Genomic DNA, 12784 nt, shown 5'->3' on the forward strand with positions numbered 1-12784 from the left:
CCGGCGCACGTCTGTGCAAACCTACTGTGCACACAAGAGTAGAAAAATAATTGAATGCAAACAGCAGTTGTCACAGCCACTTCCGTGATAATCGGGTCAGAAACTTCAGAATATTTTCATTTATTTTAAATCAATTCTGTGGAGCAATGTTAACTGAAAGGAGGCTTATTTTTAAGCCCGGGCAGAGCTGGCGTAGTTGCTCTAGGCGGAGTTCCACGAATTGGGCAAAAACTCCATGGAGCTCCGCTCCGCGCATCCTCCCCCCCAATAAATATTTTTAAAATAAAAATAAATATTAAGGTGAAAGACGCACTTACCTTTATCGTAGCGTCTCTGGGCTGCCCTCCTACTCCTCGCCGTGGTCTCTTCTGAAAACCGAAACTCCTACGTAAGACGTACGTCATGGGTAGGACTGCACGGGCATGCGCAGTCCTACCATGACGTACGTCTGACATAGGGGATTCTGCAGGAGAGACCATGGCGGGGAGGATGAGGGCAGCCCAGAGACGCCACGATAAAGGTGAGTGCATTTTTTACTTTAATTTTAATTAAAAAAATATTTATAGAGGGGTGGTAGAGGCGGGAAGGGCCCAGGGCTGAACTCTGCTCCGCTGCGAAGTCGGAGTTTTGCATAAACTTTGCGTTCTTAGCAGAATGCAGAGTATGCAAAAATCCGCAAGCTCCGCCAGCGGAGCGGAGTTCTCTGCCCACAGTTACTTATTTTACGATGACCCCAGTTCTTTTTTTAAAAACAACCTCTATAAAATGAATACATATAAACTGTAGGTGTTTTCTAGTTATTTTTTCTCCTGCTTGTCAATGTTCATGCCTTTTGTTGAACCAATATGTGCGAAATATCTTGCATATATATACACTAGTAAGCTGGGGCCTACCTGCTTCAAGGCACCTCCACTTTACATTTTGAGGTTCAAAAGGTTAAATATTATGTCCAAGATCACACATGGTGTCCAGAGATGTTAGGGATCAGAATATCAACTTTTTATTTGCAATAACTGCCGGAACAAACAGCCCAGAAGCTTCTCTTATTACTGTCATACGTGCCGTTTATACAATTTATGCATCACATCCCTAAGGCTACCCGACAGACGGCGTTTCTGTATCATGGAAAGAAAAATTGGCTAACTTGTTTTCCAAGTAAAGGCCATCTCACAACAAGTGTGACAAACTTACAAGCCTCGATTACAATTTAGACGAAACTGGTAAGTAAAATTGCCACATTCTCACAAAACAGACCTGAGGTTACCTTTTAATGTAGCAACCCAGTTCACAGGATCGTAAACTACACGGGTCGTGTGCTCACTGGTTACAGAGTCTTTACATTTGGGTCGATGCCAGGAGCGTAGGAAGGAGGGGGATGCGGTGAGTGTGGGCCGCCCCAGGTGTTTAAAACACATATTTTTGCCATTTTGTCACCCCCCCTCAGTGCTGACAATTTTTCACCCCAACTTGACAAAATGGCAAGAAATTTTCCGCACCGGGTACCACCTGACCTTGCTACGCCACTGGTCGCTGATTCCAGAAGCTATCGTCTCCGTGAAAATAATGAGACTGTGCAACCTGCCTACACCAGAATAGATTGTTTGAGAACTCCTGTGGTAATGCATCTCGAGTATTTTCTATATTCTGGGTGTTCTGTTGTTAAAAGTGGAAAGTGCTGTTTTAAATTGAAACAAAAAGGCTCAGGGGAAGAAGAGAAATAAAAAATAAAAATTGGAAAGATATCCAATATATGATATAGAGAAGCCCTTCACAACAGCCTCATGGTATCAAAAAATATGCATTTATTTACTTCAACAATTCAGAAAGTTTCGTGTCAACATATAAATAATCTCAAGCAAGAAAAGAAGCCGGTGCACAAAAAAACACTACATATAAACCAGACAGGTGGCAACAACAATACACATCACAAAGGAAAAAAGGAACACCCTATACTTAAATACTGTGTCCTTATAATAATTCAAGCCAGCGTCTGTGCCTTGAAATATTATAAGGACACAGTATTTATGTATAGGGTGTTCCTTTTTTCCTCTGTGATGTGTATTGTTGTTGCCACCTGTCTGGTTTATATGTAGTGTTTTTTTTGTGCACCGGCTTCTTTTCTTGCTTGAGATTATTTATATGTTGACACGAAACTTTCTGAATTGTTGAAGTAAATAAATGCATATTTTTTGAAACCATGAGGCTGTTGTGAAGGGCTTCTCTATATCATATATTGGATATCTTTCCAATTTTTATTTTTTATTTCTCTTCTTCCCCTGAGCCTTTTTGTTTGATATAATAATTATTTGTCCCGGGTTCGGGGTTTGTGGACAGCCCCTGTGGTTGTTAATCGTTTTAAATTGAAAAGCAATTATTTTCCACATATTCTTAGCCTACGAGTTATAGAACCTGTTACCATCCAACAGAAATTAAATTAATGCCTACACTTTCACACAGTAGCACAGTAAATCTTTTTATTTACATAACCAAAGCATTCATTTGAATTTTCTGGCTTCCATAATTACACAAAAATGCTGAAGGTTTCCTTGTGGGACTACCAGAGCATATCTATGGCCCTCCCACTCAGGCAAGGCCAATGAATTGATAACAATAAATGTGGTAACCAAACCCTTAATTCCATCATATGTGTTGGATACACGAAAGTACCCTGCAACACCTAAGAGTGATACAAACAACGGGGGCTACATAATTAAGAAGCATTTACAATGCATTAGGTCTCGCATTTGCAAGAGTTTGAGCTATTGGCATGGTAAATGACAATTCCGTATATATATGTGTTTTGAAAACCTGCACGCCGTGTGTGTAAACACGCACTTTGTACTTATAGTTGTTGCTTATGAAACGCAAGGCTAGCAGTAAAAGAGGCGCAATTACTGCTTCTCTTGCTTCTTGTAAACAGCATCAGGACTCTGTCTGCTGTAAGTCTTACTCTGTCAAATAGAGCTGTGTTTAAAGTTCCGCATATTTAAAAACCCATGCATTGACGACATTACGTCAATCGTACCAGCGCATTTCCCTAGCCGCATCGCCGCTGCTGTATGGACTGTGGACTCCACATCACCAATACTTTATACACTGTTTTGATCTTGTTTTATTCATAAAAATAGAAGCTATTTTCCTAACTAGTGTGAAGTCTTTTTGTGGTGTTTCACTCTGTTACTGTTTGAAGTGTTGCACAAATACTTTACACATTGCTTTTTAAATCAAGCCTGACTTCTCTGTGCAAAGCTACCAGGGGACGAGCACAGGTTAATTTAACGTGTGTTACTGAGTTACCCTGGGTAGGATTGTGTTTCCTGTTTGGACAAGGTACATACCTCTGTAAACCAGAAACCCAGGGGAATATTTACAAGCCCCTAGCACCACCACAGCGTTACTTTTACAGATGTTGTGGTGGTGATACAGGCTTTGCCTTATCTAATGTGCCTTAACGCTGTCTTGTAAATAAGGCAACCTTTCACCCTATAGTTAGTGTAAAAGGGGTGGGCAATGGGTGTTTCTGTGGAAGTCCCTCTGCAACACCAATTGATTTTGACGCAACCCCATATTTACAAGTGTGGCGTAAATATGGGGCAGTGCCAAAAATAAAACCCGGGAAAACCTGGTCTTACCCTGGCGAAATGAGGAGAAATGTTTAATTTCTCGTTGTTTGTGCTATTTCCATGTGTGCTGCATTGCGCAGCACACACGGAAACAGCAAAACGCCTTTGATTGTTGGTGTCCCTTCCTGCACATAAACAATCATTATAAAAATGGAATTGTGCAACTTCTATGTGGGCTACTTTAAGCAGCACATATACAAGTTTCAAATCACCATTTCACATTGTTTATGTGCAGGAAGGGACACCTTCCTGCACATACGCAATCACTCCCGTCAACACAGACACCATTGCACTGTGGTGCAAGGGTGCCTGCATTGGTGCTAGGCAGGTCAATTTAGCTCCAGCACAGGGGAAAACACAGGGCTGCACCAAATTCTTGTAAATGTGGTGCAGCCCTCAGTTTCCAAAGTGACAGAGCGTGATTTTGGCTTTCTTGGCTTAATGACGCGCTTCACCACTTTCCTTGTACATATGCCTCCCAGTTTCTAACAGGGTACATCCATGTTAAAAGAATCAAAAGCATGTTCTGCTCCTGGAGGATGGTGAAGGATATAATGAAAAGGCTATTTAGCTTGGCAGAGGGCGAGCACCACCATATGTTGGAAATGCTCTAGCTCTGATAAATTTGCAAATCCCCTGTCCTGCTTAGAGGTGGGTGCATCAGTAGATTTCTATCAGTCAAGCCTCAGCCAGCTGTGCAGGTGGGAACCTTTGACCCTGTGGTTTATCTATCACTGGACTGCTGGCTCACAGTAGTGACCACCCCACCTATCTCTTTTCCAGGAGGGCAATGTGAGGTAATAAACTGCTGGGAAGGAAAGTGTTGAAATGTTCCTGACACACTGGGGAATATTTCATGCATGATAGGGACACTTGTTTTTTGTTTTCTAGGATTAAACCCCCTGCTTTAGGGGTTTATGGCTGTAATGAGAAAGTGAATGATACCATGCAGTGTCCCACCGTACAATCAACAGTAATCATTTGGCACCCATCACACTGGCAGATGCACTTTTGATATAGGCAGGAAGCGGCGGATCTCTATTTTGGGTTTGCGGCAGTGCTTAATTTAAGCCGGTGCTTTCCGGTGCTAAGTACCAGCACGTAATTGGTTTCCGGTGCTCGGCACTGGCACCTAATTGTCAACAAAACACACAAGATGATGGACGGAATGTTGCACAATGGCAAAACATTCACCCCCCAGTCACAGATCTGGGTTTAATCCATCGTTATTTTGCTCACCAAGCCACCCCAGTTCAGACATGGCCATATGCAAATCAGTCTTGACCCTGTGCCTCATGGGAACAGTCCAGCCCGAACTGCCAAGCCATGTCTTTCCTGGACTGGAATCAAGCATCCTAGGACCGGTTTCTGGCTATCAGCCGTCTTCAGCCAGGATAGCTTGACTCCAGTGGCTTAGTGAGCACGGGACCCACGTCTGGGCATACCCTTCCCACATAGGGTGAACAGCAAAACACACAAGATGATGGACGGAATGTTGTGACTGGGGGTCAATGTTTTGCCATTGTGCAACATTCCGTCCATCATCTTGTGTGTTTAATTGTCAACACCATACACAGAACAGTCTACCACATGGTGGCGCTGCTGATCTAATTTAGAGATGTGCAGAACAACGGTTGTTTAGGAATACAATATACATTATAATTGCTAATTACCTGCCTCCCCATCCATTCCTTTAGCTTTGGGGACCTGGAATAATCTGAACTGTCGCATTTACATGCGAGAGAGATGGTTAGTAGTTGTTTTGGCAGCGATGACGAGGGCGATGGGTAGTGCAAGTTGCAGTGGACTCCTGCTCAGAGCCCTGGCACTTAATATTTTACAAATTAAGCACTGGCTTTATGGTGCTCTTCCGGGAGGCAGCTTCTATGGGTCCGCTCACATGGGAGATGGTGAGCCGTGTATCAGATTTATTTTTAATACAGATAAGAAGGGGTGATCTCTAAATAGAGCTTGCGGGAGCCAAAGATCACACATCAGCTAGTTTGGGAGGATTGTGAGCCGCATGTCAGGGTCTATAGGAGCTTCTGCATCTTTAGCTGTTCCAATCTCCGGGCATTCCAAGTCCACTGCAGAGCAGTACATAAGCGTTGACAATACAAACACTCACCCCCAGTCAACTGATCTGGGTTTAATCCATCACCGTTCTTTAGCTCACTCCGCCACCCCAGTTCAGACATGGCCATATGCAAATCAGTCTGACCCTGTGCCTCATGGGAACAGTCCAGCCCGAACTGCCAAGCCATGCCTTCCCTGGACCGGAAACAAGCTACCGAGGACCAGTTTCTGGCATTTCAGCCTTCTTCAGCCCGGCTTGCTTGAATATAGTGGCAAAGTGAGCAAGTGACTCACGTCTGAGCATACCCTGCCACACTTAGGGCGAACAGAGAAAAACCAAAGGTGATGATGGACGGAGCGTTGACAATACAAACACTTACCCCCAGTCAACTGATCTGGGTTTAATCCATCACCGTTCTTTAGCTCACTCCGCCACCCTAGTTCAGACATGGCCATATGCAAATCAGTCTGACCCTGTGCCTCATGGGAACAGTCCAGCCCGAACTGCCAAGCCATGTCATCACCCCTTTTGTACCACCGAGCAGTACATATAGACATAATACCTGGAGTCCCCGAAGTATAAAATTGCCATCTAGTGAGGGATTACATCCCCTATTTACACACCTATCTTTTCCCTACATATATTTCACTGAGGTTTGAACTTGTAATCAGCTGAGAAGCGAAGCTCCTTTCACATTAGAGTGTTTTCATGCAGAGATCAAAGCACACAAAGGGGAAGGACTGGCTGAGCAGCCAGATATCTTCCTCTCCGAGGAGCAGCATTATCTATCTTTATTTTGCTCAGTGACATGCTATATTCTTCTCCCACGTCGATTCTGAAGGAATAATTGCCTTTCTGTGCCCTACATCAGATCTGCTTGGCTGTGACTGACAAAGTGTGTTTTGTTCCATTGACTGGAAGGCCCGCCTGCTTGGCTGCCTCCATTCCCTCAGTAGCTACGGGTGGCAAGCATCAGATATGAAGAGGCACCATATCTTCTACAGGCAAAGAGAGAATTAAAAAGGATTTATATAAAAATGAGCTGGGAATCAAGCTGTGGCTCTGCGACTGACAACCCATCACGTGTGCCCTCTGTAGCAGCAACAACAACACATGCATTTCTATCTAAGACAGACCATGGGCTAATACATTTCATATATTCAACAAAGAAAAGCGAGCACACTGCCATACTTATTTATTAGCCTGCTTAAGATGTCCCTCATGCTTGGTGTCAGCAAAACGACTTAAGGTTTTATTAATAGACCCCCTGCCCCACCAACCTAATTGGTGACATGCTATATTATTGGGTTCTCACCCGCGACACCGAGCGCATCAAGAGTGTGCTTCATTGACTCACTTCAGAACCAATCACACATCCAGCCACACACACAACCACTCATACACTCACTCACACGCCCATACAACTGCTCATAAACCCGCTCACTCATCCATAGAGCCACTCACACATCTACTCATTTACCCATACAGCAACTTACACTGCCACCCAATTACCTATATACCTACTCACACAACCACTCACTCACCCATACAGTCACTCACAGAGCCACTCACTCATCCATACAGTCACTCACACAGCCACTCACTCATCCATACAGCCTCTCAGCACAGCCACTCCATCACCCATACAAGCACTCACATACCCATACAAGCACTTGCACCTCTACTCACTCACCCATACAGCCACTCACACAGACACTCAGGGGCATATTTACAAGGGAAGTGGCAGAGTGTGACCTCAGCCTTCCTGGCTTAATGCCTTATACCGGCACTTCTGAAACACAGTGCTGCATTATATTTGCAAGAATATGATGCAGCCCTGCGTTTCCCTCGGCACTGGGGCTACACTTAGCAGCCTAGCGTCAACGCAGGCACCCTAGTGCAAGGGTGTCTGTGTGCAGGAGAAGATTGTTTATGTGCAGGAAGGTCCCCCTTCCTACATATGCACAATCTTTAAATGCCGTTTTGTCACTTCCATCTGTGCTGCTTAATGCAGCATACACAGAAGTTGCAAAATGGCATTTTAGAAACATTATTGTTTATGTGCAGGAAGGGGGATCTTCCTGTACATAAGCAATCATTGACTGTTTGCTGTTTTCATGTGTGCTGCACAATGCAGCACACATGAAAACAGCAAAAACGAGGAGAAATGAAACATTTCTACTCGTTGCTCCAGGGTAAGACCTGGTCTCAATTCTGGCACTGCCTCCGATTTGCGCCTCCCTTGTAAATAGGGGCAGCATCAGAATCAATGGGTGTTGCGGTGGAACACCCAAAGCAACCCCCATTGCCTTCCCCTTTCACGCTAAGCATAGCGTTAATTGGGGCCTGTATTATTTACAAGGCAGCATTAACCCACATTTAGTGGCTTAATGCTGACTTGTAAGGAAGGCGAACCCCCTATCTCCACAGGAGCGTCATAAGAAGTGACGTTCCCTTGGCTATAGGAGCTTGTAAATATGCCCCTCACTCTCCAGTGCAGCTATGCACACACCCACTCAGTTAACTGAACACCCACTACAACAACCCCTCAGTCAACCAATACAGCCACTTACACACACAGTAATTGACCCATCCAGCCCCTCCTTCAGCCATCCAGTCACTGTTGCAGCCACTTATATAGCCAATCACCTACCCATACAGCCACTAACACAACCACTCACTCACCCATACAGACAATCATATACTCACTTCCTTACCAATACAGCCACTCACACAGCCACTCACTCTCCCATACAGCTACTCACACACCCACTTATTTACCCATACAGCTACTCACACACTCACTTATTCACCTATACAGCCACTCACACCCACTCACACACACATACAGCCACTTACATACCCACTCACTCACAGATACACACATTCACATTACCAACCACATAATATCTATTAGAAATAGTGGTACTCATTAGTAGCACACAAAGTATACTAATTTAACATTTGTAGTATCTTGGCATATATGTTTAACACTCATAAACTTTTAGAAAACACTCACAATTACTGGATGATGTCACCAGTGATGTAACTGATCATGTCATGAATGATGTGATATGTTAGGCCATCAGCAGTGCATTATGGCGGTGTAAGTTATAGTTAGCTCGGGTAACTATAACTGCTGATTTTCATTGGTTTTGTAGTAGTGAAATGTGAGTCTAACTATAATGTCCCTGTACATTTCGTTTTTTCAGTGAATTGCTAAGGTTTTTTATATTCTATTTCCTAACTATAACAACCCCATATTCTTTGTGTTTTCAATGAATTTGTAAGGTTTTTTAAATTCTATTTCCTAACTAAAACGTCCCTGTAATCTTTGGTTTTTACATGGGATTTCTAAGGTTTTTTAAATTTTATTTCCTAACTGTAAACTCTAACTTTGAAAATGAGTGTGTAAGTAAGCGTAAGAGTGTCTCAGAGTGTATGTGACTAAGTGTGTGAGTGTTTTAATGGGTGTGTGAGTGGGTGTGTGAGTGTCTGAGTGGGTCTGGGAGTGCCTGAATAAGTGTCTCACTGGGTGTGTGAGTCACTGAGTGGGTCTGTGAGTGGATGTATGAGTGTCTAAGTGGGATGTGAGTGAGTGTGTGAGTCTCTGAGTGAGTGTGTGAGTGGGTGCATGAAAGACAGAGTTAGTCTGTGGGTTTTTGTGTGAGTCTCTGAGTCAGTTTTTGAGTGGGTGCATACGTTTCTGAATGGGTCTGTGAGTGGGTGTGTGAGTGTATCACTGGGTCTCTGGGTAGGTGCATTAGTGCCTGAGTTGGTCTTTCAGTGGGTGCATCCATCTCTGAGTGGGTGTGTGACTCGGTGAGTGAGTGTCTGAGTGAGCAAGTGAGTGGGTACATCAGTGTCTCAGTGGATCTGTGAATGGGTGTCTGAATCTCTGACAGGATCTGTGGGTGGACACATGAGTCTCTCAGTAGGTCTCTGAGTGGGCGTATTAGTGTCTGAGTAAGTCTGTGAGTGACTGCATCAGAATATGAATGGATCTGTGAGTGAGGGAAACAACCATTACAACGCAACTTTTACAACGAACTACCATTACCACGAAACTTTTACAACTCAAAAACTTTTACAACGCATACCATTACAACGCAGGATTTTACAACGCAAGTACCTTTACAACGCATACCATTACAACGTAAGTATTGGTAAGTATATAATTATTTTTAAAATATTATATGTTTGGGTTTTTGGGTAAAGGGGTATTTTTAGGGTTCAGGGTCAGTTTTCAGTTTTTGGGTAAAGGGGTATTTTTAGGGTTCAGGGTAAGTTTTCAGTTTTTGGGTAAAGGGGTATTTTTAGGGTTCAGGGTCAGTTTTCAGTTTTTGGGTAAAGGGGTATTTTTAGGGTTCAGGGTCAGTTTTCAGTTTTTGGGTAAAGGGGTATTTTTAGGGTTCAGGGTCAGTTTTCAGTTTTTGGGTAAAGGGGTATTTTTAGGGTTCAGGGTCAGTTTTCAGTTTTTGGGTAAAGGGGTATTTTTAGGGTTCAGGGTCAGTTTTCAGTTTTTGGGTAAAGGGGTATTTTTAGGGTTCAGGGTCAGTTTTTAGTTTTTGGGTAAGGGGTATTTTTAGGGTTCAGGGTCAGTTTTTAGTTTTTGGGTAAAGGGGTATTTTTAGGGTTCAGGGTCAGTTTTCAGTTTTTGGGTAAAGGGGTATTTTTAGGGTTCAGGGTCAGTTTTGGGTTTTTGGGGTACAGGGTTAATTTGTAAAAATAAAATAAAATATATTTAAATTAAATTAATTAAATGTAATTAAATAAAAATTAATTATATTTTAATAATTTAAATTAATTTAAATTAAAAAAAATATTTTTAGGGTTCAGGGTCAGGTTTGGGTTTTTGGGGTACAGGGTTAATTTGTAAAAATAAATTAAAATTATATTTAAATTAAATTAATTAAATAAAATTAAATAAAATTTAATTATATTTGAATAATTAAAAATAATTTATATTAAAAAAAATATTATATACTTACCAATATTTACGTTGTAATGGTATGCGTTGTAAAGGTACTTGCGTTGTAAAATCTTTGCGTTGTAATGGTATGCGTTGTAAATGTTTTTGCGTTGTAAAAAATTCGTTGTAATGGTAGTCGTTGTAAAAGTATGCGTTGTAACGTCATACATCCGTGAGTGAGTGTGTGAGTGTCTGTATGGGTCTCTGAGTGAGTGCATGAGAAAATGAGTGGGTCTCTGAGTGAGTGCATGAGTGTCTGGGTGCATCTGTGATCAAATGTGTCACCCTCTGTGAGGGTTTGTGAGTATGCATGTACATCTCTCAGTGGGTCTGTAAGTGGGTGCATGAGTGTCTGACTGGGTGTGAGTCGGTACATGAGCCTCTGAGTAGATCTGTGAGTGGGTATATGAGTCTCTGACTCGGTCTGTCAGATGGCGTGGCCTTCTCTGAGTGGGTGGCTGACTGGGTGTGTGAGTTTCTAAGTGAAACTGAGGGTGGGAGTATAAACAGATATATATTTATTGCTTTTTTCAGTTATTTTTGCAAATTCATCACAACATATATTCGTGAGTTTGTCTCAAGGTTTTACAAATAGCGCAAGTTCCTTAAAAACCCCTATATTCTTCCCTTGGGGTCAGGAAACATGCAACCTGACCCCTTATGCCACTTGCAAACATTTATTTTGCACCCCAGGGACTGATCCGAAAGCACAAAATGGTGGCCACAACTCTCTATTCAATTTGCGGCCAGTCGTTCACGACATTCCTATTGGCACACACATTCGCGATTAATAGCGAAATTGTTGTGAATTAGTCACAATCGAACATATGCAAATTTGGATTTTCTTAAATTTCTCAACAACTACTAAATGAATGTACACCAAATAACAAAAAGCATAATCTGCGAACCAAATTATATACTCCTGACAAATTTGGTGTAATTCTGTCCAGCAGGTCAGGCTGCAATTGTGTCTAAAGCTCCTATGGGAATTAACATGGGAAACGCACTGTTTTTGACCCACCCTTTTTCTCGGCCCCTGCTTGACAGATCACCCCAAAACATTCAGTGCACAACAATAATCATGGCACACTTTTTTGAGATTATTTCATGAAGGTATATAGAAGCACAATAAAAAAACGCTTTTCCCATGGAAACATGCTGCTAACTGTACTATAATGGTGACCACCAGTAAGAGATATATGATATATATTAATGGTGACCACCAGTAATATATATATATATATATAATATACAGGAAGACTTCTCAAACAAAAAGGTACCAATATTTACATGATCATAAACTTTGACAATATAGGTTTTTATAACATGTTTATTTTACAGTGATTTTAAGCCATTTAATATTATTTGTGAAGTAAGCAAAATTAAATCGATTCGTATGTTTGAATAGTCTGTTATCAGTGGTCATTGCATGGATGTAGCACGAGTCACTTTAAATATTTTGGTCCCACAATGCAGTGCTGTCATGTGATCAAGGCCGGTGTGGCCGACACGCATTATGGTGGACAGTGTGAAATAAATGGTTATGCACGAACGAATGGTGGCCCGTGTCCATCTTTTTTCCGGGTGAAGGAAACGACAGAGAGCAGAGTATCAGATATATCAGGCTGAGATGGCTCCCTCAGCCACACACAGACCCACTCTCTATGGCTGGCCACGCGGATTGGAAGTCAATACCGACGAACAGCTATGGTGGTGAATTTGAGGTGATGGACTTTTCCGCAAGGAATAACCGTGTTGGCCCCCTGACAGCACGACGTTTCTTCCCCTGCGTGGTTCAGTGAAGCTCAAGTCGGAGGACCCAAGGATGCCGACAACAACAGAGGTACAAAAAGAACAAACTGTCAGGTTGAGAGGTGTGCGACAGCTGGGGAGTTGTCAATTGGTCATACATTCCCACACCTGTTCATTAAACGAGATATACGAGACAATGTCTGCAGACATGCTGTGGGATTGGGAGGCAGCAGCAGAAGAAATGTTTAGCAATTACCCCACACAGCATCCATATTTGCAGGCTCCAAACGGTGCAGCACTAGAAAGGTCCAGTACTGCTAAGGACATATTACAAAAAGTGGAAAAACTAATAAAACAAGA

The sequence above is a fragment of the Lissotriton helveticus genome, chromosome 10 (assembly GCF_964261635.1).
Source record: "Lissotriton helveticus chromosome 10, aLisHel1.1, whole genome shotgun sequence".
Taxonomy (NCBI): Eukaryota; Metazoa; Chordata; class Amphibia; order Caudata; family Salamandridae; genus Lissotriton; species Lissotriton helveticus.